Source organism: Spodoptera frugiperda, chromosome 1 (genome assembly GCF_023101765.2).
Source record: "Spodoptera frugiperda isolate SF20-4 chromosome 1, AGI-APGP_CSIRO_Sfru_2.0, whole genome shotgun sequence".
NCBI classification, from domain to species: Eukaryota; Metazoa; Arthropoda; class Insecta; order Lepidoptera; family Noctuidae; genus Spodoptera; species Spodoptera frugiperda.
The window spans coordinates 5,772,579-5,794,904 of NC_064212.1; the positions used below are offsets into that span (position 1 = coordinate 5,772,579).

Here is a 22,326-nt window from a genome sequence, read left to right on the forward strand (position 1 = left end):
GAGAACCATCAATCACTTATTTGTTTTAGCCCGAAGGCAAAATACGGCCGCAATATCAGCGCAGTCTAGGAGTTTTACAAGCAAGGCTATTTGTTCTCTCCTTGAAGTACGCGAGTAACAAAAGGCTATTAAAACTAGTTGTATGAAATAACAGGTACTTTCTTTGTTAAAGAGAAGTTACCGCAAATGAGAAATACCTGTTTATGAGGCGTTTAATGTAAAGAAAATGTTCTTGTTCTACATTTTAATGTGTAATGTTGAAATAACTATGTTAGTGTCGATTGTTTAACTTTAGGTACTTTTATTTAATTTTGAGTTAAAATACTATGGTAATAGTTGAAAAACAAAATGTTTGCAAAACAAACTGTTCATCGAGAGATAATACCGTAACGCTAGCGATTGCAACTGTATTTTCGTTCGTAAAAAACAGACTTATAAATAGCCAGTAATAAAACGCGATCGCCGTAAAAACTTTGAAATATCAGCATCACTATGCACTTTGTAGTGACGTATCGGCGGACAGTTGTCGCGGAATCGGAGCGGACTTTAAAAAACGGTGATGCACATTTTCGCAAAGCTGCGAGAGGAAAGTGCTCGTCACTAGCCGAGGGGAGCAGAAATCACGACAGCAAACATTGACTTTAGACTTTTACTCTTTACTCACTTAGTCTAACTCTCCCCACGCTGCAAATCACTCTACTAGAAACGAAAGAGGAAGTTTTAAATTCTGAAATTTCTTTAAATAATTTCAAACCGTCGGCTATGAATCGACTTAGTGAGTTATTGAGTAGTTCGCAAACTCGTAATTGGGTTCGTGTGTAACCTTTGTTCCATAGTTCCTTGAATACTGGTAATGTATGTATAGCTACGAATTTATAGTAACAAATGGTTTGAGTAGTAATTGAATGGGTTGATTGTTGCTCCATAAGATACAATGGGAAGGAATTGATATTTGAGAAGCTGTTTACTGTCTCAATAGCTGATAGCGAAACTAGGTGAATGGGTGGTGAAGGTTATGTAATGTTGCTTTAGAGAGGGATGAGTTGTTTTGACATGAAACCATTAAGTTATTAATTTACTTGAGTATGTGAGTGAGGAAGAGAAAGGCTAAAGCACTCATTTTTACTAAGCATTATTTTTTAATGAGACTTCCCATTATTTCCTGTCGTGGGCCCTCAGAGGACTGGCCAGACCAAACTTAGTTTTAAAAATCCGATCGCAGTTAGAGCAGTAAATTACATTTATATTCTAGCTAAGAGTTACCCAGAAGCTAAGCAAATTAACTAGCTAAACGAACCAAATCACCGTCTAAACGTGAACCTTACACAAATCATAATTAACCGTTTATTAGACGGGGAAGAGTCTACACTTATTCAAATATCGAATTCAGCGATCTGACAGAGAGGTTGCCGATCACCTCTGAGTAACGACTTGCATTTAATCTTTTCAGACATTCTCAAATATCGTCTCATTAACCCCGTGTAGCCACTTCAGACGTCGCCGATTTGTTACCTGGAGTGTGCCGATGGAATGAAAGAAAGCACAGATTTGTGAACCACCACACCGTATTTATATTCTTTCTTTTATTAAGCGTGGATGCCGTTTTTTGAAGTCAGCTTGTTCTTTTTGTAATGGTTTAACTTGTCTGTCTTGGCGGTACTGGGCAGGGATGTTGGTAAAGTGTAACTAAATTTTAAATCGTGTAACTATCAAGTTTGTATGGTAGAGCACTGTATCTGAAGGTAGTACTTACCTAAAGTAAAAAGAAAGTGACTAATAGTCAGTGTTTTTAATCTGTTAGCAGAATAAGTGTGTAATACAAAGTTTCTGGAAGAAAAGAAGTATTCTTCCTATAAGGACATACTTCGACCGATACTACAACAACTAACATTTAATAACTTTTAGTATTACTAAAATTTTTCACCCACTACACTTGATTTACAAAAAACAATACCCAAATCAATAACATACCCAGTTATCACTACCTCTCACTCTTGCACCGTGCCCCACCGATTACCAGTTATCCCCATACATCCGTGTGTTATCTACGGGTGGTGCAAGTCCCACCTGTACCAGGGGTGACATGGGGTATAATGGTGGGAGTATGACGTCACTCCCACCTGACATGGCTTAACGAACAACCAACTAGCGACAGTACCGTCGGATTATTGTTTACTCTTTGAACAGACTAAGGGTTCACGAGTTGTTAAGATTGTGTTATTCGAAAATCGTTTGTATGTACAAAAATATTATTGTAGAAAAAAGGTTATAGTTGTTTTAAACCACATTGAATTATAATGTAAAAAAATAAAAGAGGTATTCACTACATAAGTAATAGTGTTTGTTGAAAACGATCACCGTGAACTTGTCGTGATGTCAATCAAGAATAAATTTTATTTAACACAATTAAACACGTAGTAGACGTACTAAATAGACTGAATTTTCGCACCCCGTCATCATCCCTATTTATATTTAACCTAAACGTCGTAATATCTATGATTTAATATAGAATAACAATAGAAAATTCAGCAACAATTTGCACTGAATTTGGCAACATCAATGTTTCAAAAGTCAGTAAACAGTAGGTAGTATATTCTCAGTAGTATCGCTGGCGGTGCACATACAATAGTTTCATTCGAATATTACAGTGGTACATAGTGAAAACTTAGCACATACATTACGAGGTTATTGTTCTGTGCTAGTCACAAGATTCCGCTGTCTAGTGTACTTTTATAATGGTATTTATGTGATGTTTGTTTGTCTGTTTAAGTATGTATTTGATACTAAATGTGTTGACTGTTCTTTCGTTTAGCTTTTTGTAGTATGAGTGTGTTGTATGTCTAAGTTTTTGGCTTTTAATTGTATTTTTATAACCTTCAATTATTTACTTTGAATTAGGATTAAATCAGGAAAAAAAGTATAAAAACGAAGAAGAAAGATGAAGAGACTATTGTGCTTTTAAGATTACTTAGAAGATTTGATACTTCATATTGAATGGAATATATGTATGTTAAATACTTTAACTTTAACAAGCAAAAGAAATAATTATGTAAAAAGTGCATCATACAAATATTCTATACTTAGGTATTGCTAAACGCGACGGCTCCAAAAGTACATTTTCCCTATAAAATCGACATGCCAATGTTGTGTATACTTACATACTTAAAGGCTTATATCCTGGCCGAATAAGCAAACATCAGGGAAGTGTAACTCACAAGAAAAACAAAATGGCGTGCATCGAGACTCGAGTAATTCCCAAAAACAAGCAAAGAAACTGAATTGAAAAACTTCCTCATAACATTTCCTCGTAAAAAGTAAAGAATAAGCATCCTACGTGTGTTTTCCAAAAACATTCATGTTATGAAATTGAATACAGTGTAAGTAGGTATTATCTACTTAGGTAATGTTTCAATGACAATTTTGAATTAATTAATGTTATCGGCTTACACACGTAACTTTTTGAAGAGGAAATCAACTAGTTTCAAGCCATATTGGAGGTTCATGTTCATGAGCAGGATTCCGCGACACATGACTATAGTCAGTAAGAGTCTGACACTCCCTCTCGCCTCACCTAGTGCGGGAGTAGTCATAGCATGGTTATTCCCCCACAAAAAAAGTCACTGAACCTCTTGACTTTCTGCTCAGTGTTGAGTAAAGAAAATGAAGCCAACAACACCAACACAAGAAATAACACCACACATTGTTTATATATTTAAAAGGAATAGAAAACAAGAAATATTCTGCCATTACATAGAAGTAAATAGCAAGAAATTGTGTTAAGGCAATCCTTAGTACAGTCGTGTGTGGCGCGCGTGTATTTTATGTTTCTTTACTCAGATAATGGTACAAAAGGTCTTGAAATTAGTTTCGTTACAAGACTTTAACTGCTCCCAGTCTTTGTTTAATACGATTTACTTCATTTAAAGTAGTATTTAATGAGTATTCTCTTTGTTCATTATTGCATAGGATTATTAACTCCTGTTCATTGTAGATAGCTAGTTATTGAACAGTTGATCATTGGATGCAGTTATTGTATTTTATCGTTTGAGCTTTGCAAGATATGGAATTAATAGTTCTATTACCATAGGTTACAATACATCGATATTTTAAAATAATTCCGGAGTGTACGCTACTAAACATTTTGAGAAAAGCTTCCTATAATAGATATTCTTTAATCGGGAGTCTGAATCCGAGTCCTGAGCAGCCTACGAATATTAAACTAAGGAAACAGTTAAATAACAATCAGATATTTATTTAATCAATTCACGAATGAACGGAAGAGCAGGCCGAATCCCCGGCAAGTCTAGTGATGTTCAAACTTATCGACCCGGCCAACAATTGTTCGACAAAGCCGAGACTTGTTCCGCTGTCTAGCAAAACAATAAATATTTGAATATTTTAACGCCGAATTCTGATAAAGGGATGTAAATGACTAGCTTGTCCAATTTGCATTGAACAGATTAACGTCATAATCGGCGCGATTCAATCAGCGATCCCTAGAACATCCTGGACAGGGGGTAGGGGGTGACAGTGAGAGGACAGGGGGGGGGAGGGGATGCCATTTAACGTGGATACTAATAACTTTAGATAAAATGCTAATTTTGTGTTCATTCGATTTAGGCGAAGGAGATAGGCGCCTCCGCTGTCTGGCCTGATTCGCTGTTGCTATGATATTCTCACTTCCTCTTTTATACGCAGCATTTGTTGTTTAATTTAAGCTAGCTACCTGTTCTATTTGGAAACGCGACAAAAATACCGAAAACATTTTGTTGGCAAGCGTTACCTAATCACGACCCGCGTCCCGCTGTTGACCCGGCTCGAAAGTATTTAAAAATCGCCACTTAACTTCGATAATAGCTAATATTTATGGGGGAAAATCGCGTGGCTCGATCCCCTCAATGGCCTCAATACAGGCAGCAATCCGATCCGAGTGAACGCTTGTCATATTGATTCAGAATCGTAAGTGAGTGTTTTCGGAAGCTACGATAAGGCGGAACGTGACTGCGGAACCCGACAGCGGACCAGCCGTGTGGACCTTTGTACTTAACACTTACAGTACCGTGTTACCTAAGGACTTGCCTTCCAGCCCTTATGGTCCCCTTTGACTTACTAAACTGTTTCACTATAAACTATCTAATTTGTTTCGACAAACGCAGATCGATTCGCATCGGATTTTCTATGTAGCGTAGTTTGGAATAGTAGAAATAAATTGCACGTCAGATGCATGTTGTGAAATTGTTGCAGTGTTTCACAAATATTTTTAGACGTTTACAGAATTTTGGAACTGCTGTTGTTTAGTTTAGACACCATTTTCCTATCTACAAAGCAAAAGCATTAAACACAATCATGTATTTAATGCCAGTTTACCATGAAATCGTACAACTCATAAGTCATAACACTTGGAAACAAAAAGGCCCTACAATAATTGTTAGCACATAAATAAACTTACAACAAGCGACCGCGGTCGTGTCAAAACATTAATTTTATGATCCACGAAATCCGTTCGAAATTTGTTACCAAAACTTAGTGTTCAAAGGCAATAATGTAACGGTAACTTAACACTGAAGTTTAAAAAAGGAACGTACTACAATAAATAAAGAAAGTTAAGTAAAAAAAGTGACATTTAAGTGTTACAGTTTTTGGAAGTTTCGAAGTGAAAAAAGTTGAGTTTTTGGAATTATAACTAGATTAATGTTCAGTGAGAAACTACCGGGGAACTTCGGAACTAAGTGGGAAGTCGGGTTTTTGTATTATTTTTAAGGAACCGAAGCGCCTTCCGAATTCATTAGCTTTGAAAGTAACACGGTGAAGTCTACTGGCAATATGTGCCGGCCCCTGGAGAACACGCCGCGAAAGTCTACAGCTAACCGTTCTTTTTAATATTTTTTCTTTAAACCTATAGGTATACGTTTACTCTTGCACTTTTCATACTAATAAAAGTATCGAAGTTAAGTTTTCTTAAACTAATATCGTGACTCTTTTACTTTGATGGAGTGGACAGATTGAGTAGTGTATTTTATACAAGTTTATCCAATTTTGGGATTAGAAAGTATTTTTATATAACCTTGCCCCACATAAGGATTTTCTTCTGTATCGTGGGTGCGTTTACAAACATACAAGTTCATATGCACATGCACACCTAGGCCCGAAACCACAATTTGTGGATCACACAAAGAGTTGCTCCGTGCGGGAATCGAACCCGCTACACGTTACGCGGCAGCCGTTTGCCACAGTCAGTTAAAATTATATTAGAGACAGAAAAGTTCAGAGATCGTAAATTCCTAAGCAACTCAGGAAACAAACTTGGAACCTCATTCTAATAAGTCTCACTTGCAAAACTAGAGCAACTTAGTCTTAGTCTAAGTAAACATAGCACGGTGACATTTATTTACAACTAGCTGATGCCCGTGGCTTCCCGCGTGGATTACGAGTAAAAAGCCCAAGTAGATAGGCTCGCTGTCATTGCAGCGATAAGTTGATTAGCTACCGCCTGACGCAAAAAGGTTCCTGTTTCTGATTGATTCCCGCTATATCATAGCATTAGCTCGATCTCGTCAAAATCTGTCCAGTAATTTCAGAGGATTAGCCAGAACAAACAGACAGAAAAAATTTAAAATAAAATTATTTTTGCGTATGTATATTAATTAGATTCATGTTATTAAGTAAAAAGCGCCTATTTTAATATTACAAACAGACATCCCAATTTAATTTATGAGCCTAGATCTAGACTAGCCTAGACTAGAAGTCTAGAAAAGGAAAAAAAATTAAGTTAAGTAAATACACAATAAATAACAAAGTTTCTGTTGTAGGGACTAGTAAGAGTTTGTGGGAACTTGTAACGTTATTGTTTGCGACTAATATAGATGTTATGAAGAATCCTGATAGTTGCCGACTTTTCAAATATATTGCGATACTAGTCTCTTTCTTTGGCTTCATTTGATACGTATGTTCACTAGAAACTTTTTTTTAAGAGGGGAAAATCATCCATTGGTTTTTCCACGACGTCCTTAAATGATTTAAAAATACAAAACAAAATAATACAAAGCTTCCATATTAATATCAGCCACTACTTACAATACAAAGATAATACAAAATTCAATACCTTGGCTTCAAAATAAAATAAAGTCCAATATACTTAGTCACTCACAAGATGAGAATGCTATCTACGTCAGATCGAAGCTACTGCCGAAATGCAGCCGCGAATTGAATGCTGATGCCTATCCCCTACCCAGACAATATTCCAGCCACCTTCTAAAATATTCACGAAAAGAGACCGACCGATCTATTCTCAGAGAATAGAGCGACATTCCCAACTATGGAGTCTACATACACGTAGTTATGTAAGTGCACTAATCTTAATCTTCCCCACTAATCCAAATGACTGCAGCACTTCAAAGTTATCTACGTAATATCGTGAAACTTCCCTTAGCAAGTAATCTCCATAATACTAACTCAGTACGTGTTAGTTATCATATCTTTAAACAATTGTTGTATTGTGATCAAGTCGGGAGCTGATATAGAAGTTAAACACAAGTTTGTATAATGTTCTTGTCGAGTTAGGCGGCGAGTGAAATCGCTCCTCATTAGGCAAATCGGATGGCGTTAGCTCAACCTATTAGTACAGTCAATGTTTGGCGACCCCGTCACCCGGCCCGCAAGCCCGCCAGCCCGCCATCCCGCCATCCCGCCGGCTCGTCACACAGATATCGCGATAACACCATCTTTCAATTATACTTTGCACATTGATTGACTTTTCCAACTTTAATTTCGACAAGAATTTAATTAAAATTATTATATCGTAAACCGTTTCAGTACTTTGATGAGCTTAGTGGGTATTTAATTTGGAATCAGTAGGTATCTAACTCTCGTTACGAAACCAGCTTAAGCGCTTAGCGTTTACACAGAATATTTGCGAACAAACTTCAGTATTAGATGGACTTGATTCTTGAAAGCGAACTTTACTGAATTATAAGCGAACTTTAATAGCGGACACGAAAGGTAAAAAGTTTATTTTAAAATAACCATCAGAGGCGAACATTTTTCCACGACTTTATGAAACGTTTCAGTAGATTTATGAATAAAACCTTTCAGGGCGGATGCGAGGCCGCAATGTAATTTAGGTCGTATAAGGAACAGAGCCGCAGTCTCCAAAATTAGACCGTTATCATTCCGCCGCTGTCGCCGCGGAGATCACCAGTTATATGAGCCAATACACCGAACAGAATAAATTTGCTTTATACCAGACATTGACCTTCATAACCGATATTGTTGCTTTTATACAAGGAAATATTTTCCAAATTCCCAACGTCCGCCCTCTCGCTCCCGGCTCACGTCCTCTTTTTTTAGTTATTTACGCTGCAAAGCCGACGCCGTATGAGAAAATTGGAAAACCTTTAAACGAATTAGGTCCGAGAAGGTATGACTTAATGATATAATTTAATGAACTTTATTATTTTTTGGTCTCATTATGGTAATCGCTACGAAATCTTTTACATTGCCAGTAAGTACTCTAAATAAGATTGAAATTCATTTCAGTAGTTCTGGAAACTGTAAACAAAAGTTTGAACGCAGCAGTAGTTTCCTAGCAGTACTGTGTACGAATCAAATTCATCCGCACACGCTGGCGATGATACCGCATGTCAGAGGCACAGTGACGGGCACGGCGGCGCACTGGGGGGCCCTTTGTCTCGACCTGCCCTTTTGTGAGAAATTCCAATTAATACGTTATACTTTTATGAGAAAAAAACCCATATATCGATTCAGCGTTGCAAAATTGAAACAATACCGCACCACTATTGTATATCTGTCAAACGTCCAAACCCCAAAAAAACTCATACGAAGCGTCCCTTCAACGTCGCCTTCAGGAGTTTAAAATGTATGTACCGTTATTCAGTACGGCTGTAGCATTACAGTACATTGCGCTCATTGCCTACTTTCATGTGTAATTCATGTGTTACACGACGCATTCCAAATGTAATCCAACACGCGAACTGTTCCGCCGGACTTTTTCCACAGAGAAACTTCATTAAGTTACACTAAGGTATTCAGTCGACTCGATGTACAAAATAATCAGTTCTCAACTTTCCATTGTATTTTAAGGAGCTTAGACAGAAAAGGATGTTAAATATGAAATCAATTGGAACGGACTTTTCCATTAATAAAGGAACTCGGGAAGAAAGGACGCCGTGTCCTCACTAATTAGAAGTCGCGAGTCGAATTTTCAATGCGTCTCCCGCCGCTTTACTAATGGTGAACTGAAATAAAAGTTTGTATTTACTGTGCGTGGCTTCTTTCTCTCAATGAATATTTATACTTTCTCTTCACTTTATTCACCTCAAAGCCAACACCGCACCGGCTCAAGTTTTTACCGGTATACCTACTTTTTATGGCGGAATTTTCCTTTGAATTTTCTTAATGTTCGGACTGAACTGAACGTGTTTCGCGATATGTTGCTCTTAGATACTTATTATTTTTATGTAAACCTCTTTATACGTATATAAGCATTTCCGTAACACAATTACGTGGTTTCAGTACAAAACAAAATAAAAGCGGGGCAAGTTAATTTGTTAACGGAGGCTCTGTATTAGCATGTGGGTGTGAAGCGACATGCGACACATCTCGGGGGCGTCACGTCGCCTCGCCAGCGGGGAATCATTTGTTAGAACAGCAATAAAGCGGAGGATTAGCAGCCGTCAGGAGGCGACAAAGTTCCCAATAAGCCTCTGCCTTCCGGTACACCGCGACTCGCTTTACAAGAGTAATGATGCTTAATTTTAATGACGCGTCGCCGACCAGAGCGTCACCCGCGTGGAGCCGCCCACCGCGCGCCGCCCGGCTCCGCGCGTGACCCGACTGCACAACTACCGCTGATATTGGAAGACTCAACGACGACGACCGAAAGTCTGACGATAAATTTAGTTATTACTTGTGAAAATAGACGGAAGGAGATCGCTAACTTGTCCTCGTGAGAAGATAATGGATCATTGTGGGGGATGTTTTTAGTTACTTTACGAAAAAGGTCTCGTTAAAAGCCCCGTTATGTGAGGAGTTTGCCAATTGTACTGCAGAGTTTCCCGTTTAAACCAGGATAGACGATACAAATTTTGTTTTAGTGGTAAAAGTTTAGATGATATTTGGATCCCGCCTCACTAATCTGGCGTTTTATCACACAACTTTTTCCTGTTCTTACTCTATCATCGTCTTGTAAAGTGATAAGTATTATAGGAAAGAAATTTAAACTTGGGCCGTTACACCGGTATGATATTATAAACATCCACGGAGTGAAATACAATTATTGTTAAAGTAAATGGCCGCTCATTAAATTAATCATAACTGTGAAATCATACACCGGTCGACACGGAAAGGTCAACAAATCAAACGATGCGAAGTAACGTTCACATGTTAACAAAGTCAGATAATGTTTGTCATCGAATATGTACCAATTTATTCAATCGGAACGTTGGGAATGAACATTTTGGGTGTGCAAACAACAGTCTATATAAAATTAAAGACAGCCGACGGCGACAGCGCGGTCGCGGCTCGTCCATCCATCCGACCATCCGTCCGTCCGTCCGTCCGCGCTCAAAACTCGATGAATATTGTTTACAAATGCACCGCATCCATAACGAAAATGTTTGGTTGATACCGCCCAATTGATGTATCGATACTTTTCAATATTTCAACACGACGCAAATGGGTCTCGTGTAAACTAGCCGGAAATATTTGATTTGATTAAACATTCGAATGTTTGGTACCTCCGCACCTATGTGTACTGATAGTTATGATGAGTATTGAAAATAAATTCATAGGTACAACGTTGGTTAGTACAAATGTTCTGGAAATTACATATCAGCGTGTTCATACTAATCAATTAGCTATTTCGCAGTACCCACCTAAGGTAAATGGTATCCCATCAAAAACATCCTGTAAAAAACCCAAGTCTCGCAGCTCAGTCTTTCTACCGTCAAAAGTTGTGAGATCCATGTAATACCAAGTCGGTTAATCTATTTAGTGTCTACTTGAAGGACCTTCTGTCTTAAGTTATTACATAAGTTACTATCATGCCAATATTAAAAATATTTAACGTTTTAAACAAATAGATCGACTTGGACATCGCTTGATTTGATTATTAGTATGTATCACACTACACAGCACGACGGGCCAGCGACCAACAGGAACGAGAGTTTCAATCGCGTGAGGCGCGAGAGACTAAAGAATCTAATATAATATTGTAATATTCATTTTGTTTTCATGCGATGTCCAAGTCGATCTATTTGTTTAAAACGTTAAATATTTTTAATATTGGCATGATAATAACTTATGTAATAACTTAAGACAGAAGGTCCTTCAAGTAGACACTAAATAGATTAACCGACTTGGTATTACATGGATCTCACAACTTTTGACGGTAGAAAGACTGAGCTGCGAGACTTGGGTTTTTTACAGGATGTTTTTGATGGGATCTCACTTCTTTTTGTAGAGCCTTTCTTTTTGATACCATCTACTTCTAACGAATTTTGTTTCGAGGCACATCCGAACAGCATGAGGGCGCTCGCACGTATGCGTGCGGCTGCCGCTCGCTCGAAGGCATTCACATTTCATTGTTCTGTCATTTTGGCGTATATTTTGCTTGTCAGTCATAGAGTAAAATAGAGGCCAGTCTGTCTGTAAGGAGGCTAGTCGCGCTAACAATTTATATATAACAGATTTAAATTATAATATATTGTTTTATTAGATTTTCGTACTTCAAGACATGTCCAATCATGTGTTTTTCATTACGTCGACCATTTTACAAGTAATAATGTTGTTCAGTTTCATGGGCTAAACACACCCTTACCCACCCTATACCCCCTCCCTTGCCTCATATTATGGTAGGTACCTATCTACACCTATTAAATTTATAACCACCACCAACCACCAACTGCATAAATAACTTTGTAATCCCATATATTTATATGGGATTACAAAGTTATTGATGCAGTTGGTGGAAAACTGGACCGAAATTACAAAATATTTAAGTTTTCCCATGATTAAGACACTAAATATATGTATTCCAAATATGAAGCTTCTAGGTCTGCTAGAAGTGCCTTGGACTTTTGATGATCGGTGAGTCAGTGAGTGACAAAATTTAGAAACTTTAACAAGTTGTCATTCTTAAACTACTGGTTCAAATTGACTGAAATTTTAAATATTCCGTGTTTATACAATGCCGGATTAGTTACTGAAGATTCAGGTTTCTTGCTTTATCCACAACCGAATTATAGGGGGTCGAAAAAGGCCCGAATTGCTTCGAGAAAAGGATGGTACGGCCGTGCCGCTTTTTTTGCTCGACTTGGCGGGGGCACTGCCGTGCCCCCAGATCATTACATTATATTGCCGAATATATTTTTATTGAGTTATATGAAAGTAAGAGTTAATGTCCGCGCGTTCATGCATCACATTCAGCATTAACTGAAGATATAGTGAGAGGTATTAGGCGACAGCAGTAAACGGTGGCAGCAGGTAACAAAGTAACAATATTTCCCACGGCAACAAATTGAATAAACACATCACCGTTCGCCTTAAACGACGAAAAGACAAGTCCAATAACGTCGGGTACCGTAAGCGATAAATATTCTGCTATCTAGCGCCGCCACGCTCAACATATTTATGCTATCCCAGTCAGCTTTACTAGCTCGCTTAAGATATTTGTTTTTCTCAGAATATAATACAATTAAGTACAACAATGTTATTGTTACGCATTAAATCCTCCAAGTTTCTTTCACAAACTGCCTTTGTGCCTTCGCTACTAATTTGATGAGTTTGGCACAGATTTTTCCGAAGCATACATCGTCGTGTATACATATAAAACTGAGCCTCGTGTTCTGCTTACATAAGTTAATATAGATATATTTGCGTCGGCCCGTCAAATAAAATAAAAATTCTTTTTTTATTAATTTAGACATATTTGATACGGTATGATAATCTCATCATAAAATCATTTGACGTAGACACGCACAAATGTAAATAAGTACGTAAGTAATATAGCTACATGCATGAAAAAAAGAGATTCCCCTTCGAGAGAATTCGTGCTAAAACTGACAAACAGGAGGGCTCCTAATTTTCATATCGAAAAAACCAAAATGGCGTCGTTGTACACATGTTGTTGCGTGAATTTCTCTTAGGGTCACGTATTGGCATCGTCTAATACAATTTGTTCGGAGACGCGCACCGCCCGCGGAATGCAAACACGCCCGCGACACTTCATAACACATGACGATTATTCGCAATTTGTTGCTGGGACATGGGCGAAATAGAAAATATTTATGTCTTACACATTACGTATAAACGACACGTTCTACAAAACATTAAGTATGTACCTTTATAAATATAACTTAACACGAACATGATAAATAACAAACAAAAAGAGCATCTCCTGAAAAAACCAGATAAACAGCAAGGAAACCATGTCTCTTCCAGTTAACAGATATTTTTTATTATAATTGTATCCATTTGTAATCCGCTAATTTTACGATGAACAAAACCATATTCTCAGAACTGTACGCACGCGACTTTGCTGAAGAAAAACAATTTCCATTCTGGTTTTTGACGTGGGAAGAATTAATTTAGAGAGCGTTTAGTAAACAACATTTGCGTACGTCGGTAAAACGGTTGAGTACATCGATATTACTCTCGAATTATTAAGTCTTGGCGGCGTCCGCTCGCAAAGCAAACACATGAATAATAGCCATGAATACAGTCGAGTAGGTACCGGCGTACCGGCGTACCAGCCCGATGTGCACAGGGCAGGATTATCGGAATTTATGTGGCAGTGTGTGACGCACCTCGCGCTTGTTCGGCGCGAAGAAAAATATTGTGGTCTGAGAGCTTAAATATTGATGGATTTATGAACGCTCTTAAAATTATGACAGGCTCGAGCCACCGGCAACTTTATTGAGTCTTATCTCGGCGCTAGATTTATTGGTGTCTGTAAGTTTAGGGGAATCGTTTTGTTGTTTTCACTTACGAGAGAATAAGAAAGTTGTTTTTCAAAAGTACGTTATACACTTCAGATCTGTTGCTGAACTCGAATAGAGACAGAACAAAACTACATTGATATAGTTTGTAGGAGCGAGAGTTTTGTCAGGGATTGCTAGCAAATCTATGTATCTCGTAATATCAGCTTACATATACTCTGCGGCTGTTTGTGGTATACAACAAATTCTTCGATATACAAGCTTTGGTCTGAGTATTTGAAGTAACACGAGTCTTGTAGATCACATTCATACAAGATACAACAATACATTTCCAAAGCAGGCAGGTAATAGCAAAACGTGGTTGTGGAAATCTCAAAACGGCTCTTGTGAACTTATTGTCAGTATAGAAAACGTAGCGACGTCGAACCAGCCATTGTACATTCATACGTCTGACGAACAACAAAAGAAAATATTTTCTGAAAGAGTACTCCCAAACTAAATCATTTGAAGCAAGAATATAAGTTGTGAGTAGCAGACAGATGGCGCAACTTGAGGTGCGAATAAAGTTTGAGTGGAAAAACTTATTCCTCCGCGGATCCTCAGCGCGGGGCGCCGGGCGCAGTCTGTGCCCCCGGGACACCTTTAACAATTTGTAAGTTATTTATTGCTGCCAAGAAATATCATTAACCCTTTTAAATTTAACAGATTTACACAAAGTTTTGTTTGCCTCAGATATTTACTTAGCACTTCTCAAAGGGTTCGTTGGGAGGTATTCCGGAAGTGATTACACGATCAACATGTCGGGGGGCGGCGGTATAAATTACAATAGTAACATCTGTCCTAAAACTAATATAACTTTTCAAACAATTCGTTACATTCTAAATATTTCTGAGTAATAGTCAAGTTGGCTCGTTGCGAACAAAGTTGGCGGGTTATTTCAACTAAACTAAACTATTAGTTATGAAAACTGAGTTAACATGCAAATCTTCGTCCATTCCGAGGATCTTGCTTACGTAAGCGCTGTTTAATACTTCGCGCATACTTACACTTCTCTTTCTTTTTAAGTCTTTCCAAAATTAAGATTTTACGACACAGGAATGGGAGATGGGAACTGACTCGGTGTGGTTGCTCATCTGTTTCTTATCCAAGTTTTGCAGTGACTTATGTAAGTAGTGACACTGAGGTTAGTTTTCGTTTTTATTTTTCTATTTTATAATTTTCCAAGCTATTGGCTTTTTAAGAGCCAGTCGTGTGCATTTTCTAGTTTATTCATGCGTGAAACGGCAGATAGTTCATGATTCTAGTTTTTGCAATACGATTCGCAAATACTTAATCTTTTGCCTAATATTGGCATCCAAGTAGTCATTATCACTTGTCTATTTAACGACTATTAAATTAAACCAAAGAGATCGTTTCCAACTAACAAACATGATATACCCATTATCTCAATACATGATTACATTACGTTTATAAAACTATTAACTTTAGGTAGTCTCCGATCTATTACGAGCCTAATCCACCGATATTAGGGATTACCTAAGCAGCTTAAATTCCACGTAAAACTATTATCAATTCAAGGTAATGGGGCAAGTGTTATCGAAAACTGATACAATTAGTATTCAAAATGTAATTTAACGCGTCTTTTACACAAAGGATCAGTAAACAAGGTACCTACTTATGTACTAAATGTTACATCTACTTAGCAAATTAATACAGGTTAACAATAACAGGTAGTGAGCCCATTGTAATGCTTTTAAAGTTAGCAATGAGCGAGTGATATCTCTGGTATTACAGCTGTTCATAATATTGAGTTTTTTAAAGAGAAACATACCCAATGAATTCTCTCATGCCGCTGTGGGCGAGGCGAAAGGGAGTGTCAAGCGTTTACTGACTAAAAATCACCCCGTTCCTACACCTGCTTTAAGAGCCAGAGCCTCGGTAAACCCGTTAGGTAGTCTGCAGCTCTAGGTCGGGCATCAGCCCTCCTGGACCTTATTTGTGACGCACGAGTCTGGTTCTGGTCGAGCTCTGATTCTTGCTCGCCGCAGCTGTTCATAATGCTGCTATAGTAACTGTTTCCATCAGCAGTACAAATCCATACAAACAGTTAAGTTACAAGAATCGTACCATATTTTTCTTAAAAAAAAGCTAACCATTAATTCGATTCCTTTACCTAGAAGCATTGTTCAATAAGACAGGTGTTTACGTCAAACGAGGTACCTAATCAATAGAATAGCTTTAAAATAGTTTCCATTAAAACCTATTGAGTCGACCTTACACTTTAAACGATAAATTAAATATGCATTTTCAATCTTCCGTCGCATAGAACAACGGGTAACGGTAGCTTTAAAGGTCGCTAAGCTAACTACGCTACTGGCGTTCAAACACCACCGATCGTTTTAGGGGTCTCTGAGTTATCATATTAAATTCTACTTAATTTGTTAAATGTCTATTAAAATAAAAAATTGCAACGTCACGCCTTTTATCCCCGATGGGGTGCCGCTATTCAATGTACTCCCACTTTTCACTATTTGTGTTATAAATTTCATATAATAGGGGATGAACCTATTACCATGTGTTTGACACAATTTTAGACTCCGTGCTAACCGAAAAGATCACTGTAATACTGAATGACCCGGGACTTGAATTCAAGACTCCTTGCCCGGCAGTCACACTCGTTCAAGGAGGCAATCCATTAAAGACCACTCGTTTAACGAGTTATTTAGCATTAATACGTAACTAGGTTCTGTGTTAAACCTAACCTTTACCATAATTTAAAAATCTAAAACAACTTGCAACGGAACCTCTGAACTAGAGTCTAGTAAATACTTATCCGTTTTATAAACCCCGGTCCGGTATTTCCAAGACCGTTTTAGCGTGTTTTTATATCCTAGCTAGCTTAATGAATGCAAGGACTAATTTTTGTGAGTGCCCTAACTCATGTACTTAAGCTTATAAGTTCTCACATGATATTTTATTTTTGCCCCGGCTTAAGTTTAGCTTTGTCGGTCTTAATTATTTAAGTTTTTCCGCCTTTTTCCCTGATTTTTGCTTGGTAATGCTAAAGGGAGTTGGGAAATTGGTGTTTATCATTGTTGGGGAGTAGAGAAGCTTGTTATTAGAAATCTAAGATTTGTTTCGCAATGATAATGCTGACGAAAACCGACGTGAAACAATGCTTGCGTTGTGTAAGGCTATCGGAGGCCCAATTACCACCCAATCTTCCCAATCCCGGATTCTCCAACAACTCTTAAATTTTTAACCCTCGAAAAACCGGCAATGCAGCTGTAAAAATGCCTCTAGTAGTTTCGGGTGTCCATGTTAAAAAGTGGCAATTGATTTATCACCATAGTTGATACGGCTGCTCATTTACTAGCTTATACCATAAAAAAATGTTTGATTAACATATCTATCTGCAGTTGTAATTATTCTTAGACATGTCCGTCACATTTTTCGTGTCTTATAATAGGCGTTAGATAAATTAATCCCACCCAAAACATAAATGTGAAAGGCTGCGTCAATTTTACGCATGAATATCTGGAATGCTTCGCCTACTACACAAGAAGTGATTATCTTTCTAGGGTTAATGTCACAGTACCAAGTACACCCAGTTTTCACCATTTTTGACCTCAGTGTAATAGGAGGTGAGCCTAATTGCCAGTTTACTCACACACTTCCAGAATCCGTGCAACTACTGAGATAAACGCAAAAAATCCAGTAATACTTTGCCCAACCAGGGAATCGGATCCGAAACCCTTTGCCCAGCATTTGCACTTGCGATCACTCGACCCAGCCAGGCACATTTATGCCCGCTGGGTCAACGAGTGATTTAACATTAATAGGTACGTAACTAGGTTCTGTGTCAAACCTAACCTTTACCATAATTTAAAAACCTAAAACAACTTGCAACAGAACCCCTGAACTAAACCTTCAGTAAATACTTATCCGTTTTATAAGCCCCGGTCCGGTATTTCCAAGACCGTTTTAGCGTGTTTTTACATCCTAGCTTAATGAATGCAAGGACTAATTTTTGTGAGTACCCTAACTCATGTACTTAAGCTTATAAGTTCTCGCATGATATTTTATTTTTGCCCCGGCTTAAGTTTAGCTTTGTCGGTCTTAATTATTTAAGTTTTTCCGCCTTTTTTCCCTGATTTTTGCTTGGTAATGTTGAAGGGAGTTGGGAAATTGGTGTGTATTATTATTGGGAGTGTTGTAATTTGAAATCTGAGGTCTGTTTCGCAATGTTGCGTTTAAAGTGTGGGAAAACCATGCTTTGGCACAAATAGGCTGGCTCGATCGGATGATTCGGCGACCACGGCCTCAAGGAAAGTCGACGTGAAACAACGCTCGTGTCGTATTTCGTTGTATGAGTGAGGTTATACGGTAACCTAGAAATTCCTAACCCGCAAAAGGCCGTCAACGCACTTGTCACTTGTGTTTCGGGTGACTATGGTGGGCAATTGCTTAACGTCAAGTGATCCGTCTTCGCATTTACCTGCTAAAAATATTGTTTGATGAAGTTTCTATTGGATGATAGAGATGGTAGACATTAAATAGGCGTCAGATAAATTAATAGTAACTGAACCTAACGTTGTGGAGGTAATTTCTTAACCTAGTTATATCATCTTCTCGTTAAAATTGTTTGTTAGTAACTATACTAAGTATAAGGGAAGTTTCTACAAGCAACTTGCAGTAAACATTTGGCAGCGTAAACTAGGAGTAGCATTACGACCTTACCTACCATACATGCAAAACAGATCTCTAATCACCAACATTCACAGCTAAACTAACAATTAATAACCACAAATTACAACTAACAAACGGTAAGTAGATTCAACTTCAGAGCTTAGTGCCTAGGTAACCACGAAATAGCCTAGACTCCTAAATAGTTCATTAAATCAGAAATTTTACAAGAAATATTTAACTTAAGTATTGTATGGCACGCTAGGAGCATGGTGCTGGCGTTGGCTAAATTCATGGATTTGTTCATGCACGCCATGCAGTCTACATGCAATGCACTGTAATACTAGTTAGTAATAACTGCATTTAACTACACGATAGTTATGTAAGACCTTGAGATAAGGGAAGGCGGAGATTTAGATTTATACCTACATAAATTGATAATTTAAGTTTCTTTTAAAAAAATATCCTGGTTTCTTTTTTATGGTATAAGTAGGTAAACGAGCAAACTTCTGCCAGCGGCTTTGTTCGGGTTTCTGTGGGATTAAAAGAAGCCTATGTGTTATTCCAGAAAATAATTTACCCCTGTTCCAAATTTCATCCGGATCCCTCCAGCCGTTTTGACGCGAAAGAGTAATAAACATACACATATAGGTATACTCACAAACTTTCATAATATTAGTAGGATCAGTTGAAACTACTGAACAGATTTTGATCAAATTTTGTATACAGACAGGGTATGAGCTGACTAGGATGATAGTATACATTTTATCCCATGAAAAAATGGGCGAAGCTGCTGGCAAAAACTAGTCTTTTCTAAATAAGAGATGTCATATAAATACTCAAAAAGTGTTCATACTTTAAAAAGTAAATACAGGAAGAAAGAATAACTGAAGAAGAGATTTTAACACGGATAACTACAAAAGTCGACAGCAAAGGGCGAGCCGAGGCAAAACTAGTTCACTCAATTCACTTTATTCTTCACAGTTAAATAAATACTCTTTTGCTGAACACTATTTCATTTCCTATACTAACAGATGAAAATAATAAATGCAAATATAAAAGTTAGCAATTCTTAGCTAAAGTGCTATTTAAAGTAACCCGTTTAAGTGAGGTGAAGTCTGTTTCAAAATAGGTTTAACGGCGACCGCAGCCAATTTGATTAAGTTTAAATTCTGCCAACTTTTGAACGGTACTAGTTAGGAAGAACAATTGTAAATTTTAAAATTTTAAACTGTGAACTAATTAGATTTGCGATGCCGACAGGATGACGGATGTAATTAGCAGTGTTAGCTGGCGTTTCTTTGATATTTAACTTGGGAACTTATTGTTTAATACAATTTTGTATCTATCGTATTCGGTATTACATTTATTGAAATTTTATTCCGTGTTTTGAAGAGATTTATGAAGTTTTGCAATTCGTCAAATGTTATTTTAATGGTTTATTTATTTCGAAATAATGAGACCACTTCATATTGACACGAGTTCTCTGATTTAGAATAAAAACCATTTTTAAAAATTCATGTTGGAAAATCTAAGAGAATTCTGAATCTTTTCTACAAAATAATTTCGTAAATATTTTATGTAACTTACCTTTTTCGCTCAGCCCACTTTCGAGATAAAATTTCAACAAGTCTATAGATTTTCGCCGTACCTGAAATGAAAGAAAAACGGTATAAGTATATATTTTATTACAAAAAACAAACAATGATTTATAAAATAAAAAACATACATATCAACTTTAGACATTTATTATACCTACAACCGAACAACATTTTCAATATTTCGTAAAATTTTCCTTCTGGAAAATGGTAAGGAAAATTTTCTTTTCCTTAGATGAAAGTTAGAAGATTTTTTATGGAGCGGGACATATAATTACTCATGAGTTTAGCAGCGATAACTTCTAATTTGAGTATCTTTTGGAAAACGATAGGCAAAGTCTGGGATTTGCTGTAAAAACTAAGGAAACTTGTTCTACAATGAAAAAAAATATACAATCTCTTATACAAAACAAATAGAGATCTGGGTTGATAACACGGCTAGCAGTAAAATGCTTTCAATTTACTACGAGCAGGATATCAGGGCGAGATGATTAAATAGCCGCAATGTAGCCCAACTTGTGAGCAATCTTTCCGAAAGTGGAATCTTGGCTTTTAGATCATCAGGCTGGGTGACGGATGGACCGACTCGTGACTCCCGGACTATGATGGATGTCCCACCCAACGACGTGTTGGCTTATTATGAACAATAACATTCTTTACAAACAAAATCTCCGTGTGTGACGTTCCATTATTTTATTAGATTAATGTTTTTCTTGTAGCAGACCGTATTTTGTGTGTTTTTCTATTTAGAAGGTAAAGTAAGTGGATGGTTTTGCGTAAGTAATCGTTTGGCTTGTTGTCTAGGATAAGACTGGAGACCTAGGTCACAAGTATCTATTATGTATAAACTGTAAATATAATTTACGTTACTTTAAGCGATAAATTATTTTACTGTGTAAAATGGTTGTTCTAAAGCCGACCTTAAAGCTGAAAAGTAAGTAACAGTAATTATTTCCGAATTTAACCACTAGACAGCAAACCAGATCTTCCACTTAAGCCCATCAACAAGTCATTAACAAACGTTATTTAATTAATCGCAACCTTCTCAACTGCGTAGGTGTTCTTACTTAATTACTTAAACATTAACAATAACAAAGTTCAACCGGTGTCTTCTCTACAATCAACATGATTTTAAAGTTACTATTATTCAAGTTATCATAGTACGGATAAAATGGATTGTCGGAGTTAAAAGTTTAGTACGGCGTCAAGTTTTAGGCCTGTGGCGGGCTCCGACGACTGGCGATAATGGCGCGTCACTCATCCGCAACTGGATGGTACAGATTTACATCCACGTGATTTATGACTTCTTCATAGAGAGGGGAAAAAATATACAGGAAAATATAGGGAGGGGACGCCACGCTTGCTCGAGCGGCGCCGAATTGAAAATATTCCTTGTAAGAATTTAGCAATCGCTACAATAGAATATTGTTGTCTGTTTTCATACACTCGACGTAAAGTAAATCGTCAAAGGAGGATTCTTTCTTACTTTTATTTATTCTTACAATTGAGTATCAGGCATTATAACTTCTCGTTTTGTATTTGAATATTAACCTAAATCGTGGTGCGTGCACAATTGCCCGCGTGTGTTTACGTTCGTATTTTAATAATTTACTTGGGGGTTGCAGTACATATTTATGTTTGAAAGATGGGCAATTTGGAAGACAAATGGCGTAGAATTCAGAGGTCCGGTACCGATATCGAAAAATTGCCGCGGGCTTGCGTTTATCATAAAGCGGAATTCCGATTATGTGCGTAATAAAAATTGTGTACTTACCTCCATCGTATAAAATACTTACTTCGAATAAGCTTTATAGCCTACCTACTTATTTATATTACGATGATACTAAATTACTTTTATAATGTTGTGTTGTTTGTGTTTTTTGTTTGTCTCTATTACAACCTCAGGTGAGAATGTGTGTAAGAATACCACGATACGCCACACGAACAAACTAGAAAAAGGATATTGAATCGGTAAGAGAATGCCGTAACTTAAGAAAATGTCACCCTCTATCAACCGCGACGTGTTGCTTTGTGCCGGAACGTATACTGATACTGTTACACACAATATTCTACTGGCATTCCCTATA

At 37.4% G+C, this 22,326-nt stretch overlaps 1 protein-coding gene across 5 annotated transcripts in view; it reads right to left on the reverse strand.

Annotated features, from left to right (window-relative positions):
• The window catches only part of LOC118273257 (protein muscleblind), a 237,237-nt gene that overhangs the window by 187,150 nt on the left and 27,761 nt on the right, over positions 1-22,326 (reverse strand). For 2 of the 5 annotated variants that reach the window (XM_050695838.1, XM_050695264.1), the window contains exon 2: positions 20,232-20,292. The exons of the other annotated variants lie outside the window; for them this stretch is intronic. The gene's annotated coding sequence lies outside the window, so the exon portion shown is untranslated. The remainder of the gene's footprint in view (positions 1-20,231; positions 20,293-22,326) is intronic. 5 annotated transcript variants of the gene reach the window in all.